This window comes from Corvus brachyrhynchos, unplaced genomic scaffold (genome assembly GCF_000691975.1).
Source record: "Corvus brachyrhynchos isolate BGI_N302 unplaced genomic scaffold, ASM69197v1 scaffold315, whole genome shotgun sequence".
In the NCBI taxonomy this organism is placed as follows: domain Eukaryota; kingdom Metazoa; phylum Chordata; class Aves; order Passeriformes; family Corvidae; genus Corvus; species Corvus brachyrhynchos.
In genome coordinates, this window is record NW_008237903.1 from 1,378,336 (window position 1) to 1,380,484 (window position 2,149).

A 2,149-nucleotide genomic window follows, 5' to 3' on the forward strand; every position below is an offset into this window, starting at 1 on the left:
AGCCTGAAACAGTCTGGATTCACTTGCATATTTCTCTGGCATTCAGGAATGTTTGAGTCTGAGGTTTTGTGCTGAAATGTCAGGCACCTATTGTTATGATTTTAGTATCGATGTTTTAATTCCTTTCGAGCACTTCAGTGGAACACAGATTTTTCAATTAGCTCAGTGCTCTAGGGAAGACTTTCCAAAGTAGCAAGTGCAAATTAGATGGTGAAGAACTAGGAATGGTGTGAGGGTCAGCCCATGATGAAAGTTCTGAGTCAGTTAGAGCTGGTTGAGGTCCTGGCCACCACAGCTGAAACATGGAACAAAATTTGGACTGGATTCCTGATAGCCTCATAAAATTCTTTCAAATATCACTTTTTTTTTTTTAATCTATATGAAGAACCACAAATAATAGCCTTATTTCCCGGGATTATTTCAGAGATTAATTAATTAATTAATATTTACAAATCATTTGGATTTTAGAGTGGAGGGGGAGTGAGGGCAAAAATGAAGCAAGAATTCGGACGGGCCAAGAAAAACAGCAGAGTTTCTTCATTCCGTTTTCAACAAAGGACATGCTCAAATCTACCCCAGTAAATGAGAGCAGAAGCCCACCAAGTTAATTATGTGCTCTGGTGCTTTTATAACAGCGAAAATCGACCGGTATCACTGAAAAATGCAGAGTAGATGGCAGTCTGACCCCTCAGTGCTCCTCCATCAGCCCCCAAGCCCAGCATGGCCTTGCCATGACTGCCCTGAGCCACTGCAAACACTGGATATGCCCAGATGAGGAGCACAGGCAGCAACACTCAGGTACCCGAAAGCAGACTTTGTCTCATTATGTTCGAAAGGTGAGTTTTAAATGTTCGCCAGGGTAGATGGAACGAGTGGTGGAACAACCCATCCCACTGGGGAGCCTGGATCATAAACCTGGACTCAGGGCTTGGGGGCAGCGGGGATTTGGACTCCAGCTGAACTTTGCAGCTCCTGCTTAGCCAAACGAAATGAAATTGAACTGGAACTACTTTATCAGTAGTTATTTGATCAGCACAGAACACGGGCACAGGCTCGGTGCTGTCCCAGCTCTGCCCTGCGAGAGCCCTCGCAGTTATTTAAGGAGCATTCTTTCAGTGTACTTGAAAGAAAGCAACTCCTGGCCTGCCGTGTTATCAGTCCTGTGCATCTCAGGATCTAACACGTTTTGGAGCTGGTTATCAGCGGCAGTAAAATCAACATTTTATAGGCTTCTATTCTTGTGCCATATTTGTAGAAGTAGCAACGCTATCGCCGAACAAATGCCTCTTTCATTGCCTTTCTGGAAACATAAAGTTCCTTTAAAGCCTAGAAAATTAAATTGTGTTCGTCTGGGAGACGGCGTGTAGACAAAATCTGCTTCAAAAGTCAGAAGGCCCCTGAGTCAGAGGAAAGTTCAATTAATTTGTCAGAGAACTGAAAACAGATGATTTCAATCAGCACCAGGGAATGACTTCATGGCTGGGAAAGGCCAGAGCTCCGCTTCCAGCCGCACTAACGGGCGGCTCCGCAGGATTCACGCTGCTCGGGAGCCCCTGGTTGCGTTCAGCTGGGCTGAGCTGAGCCGAGCCGGGGCGAGCCCACCCGGGCCGAGAAGGGCCGAGACGGGACGAGACAAGCCGAACGCACCCCACCGCCCCGGTCCCATCCCACCGCTGTCCCATCCTTGTCCCGTCCTATCCCTGTCCCATCCCGCCCCGGTCCCATCCCACCGCTGTCCCATCCTTGTCCCGTCCTATCCCTGTCCCATCCCGCCCCGGTCCCATCCCACCGCTGTCCCATCCTTGTCCCGTCCTATCCCTGTCCCATCCCGCCCCGGTCCCATCCTTGTCCCGTCCTATCCCTGTCCCATCCCACCGCTGTCCCATCCTTGTCCCGTCCTATCCCTGTCCCATCCCGCCCCGGTCCCATCCCACCGCTGTCCCATCCTTGTCCCGTGCTGTCTCTCTCCCGTGCCGTCGCTGTCCCGCCCGGCCTCGCCCGTCCTTCCCTGCGCCCAATCCCTCGCTGTTTCCCGGGCCCCGGCGGTGCGAGCGCGGCTCTGGGATGCGGGGCGGGGGCGGCTGCCCTGATGCCGGGCTCGGGACGCGGGGAATAAATGTCGGGAAATGAAACCCCTGGGCGGCGGGCA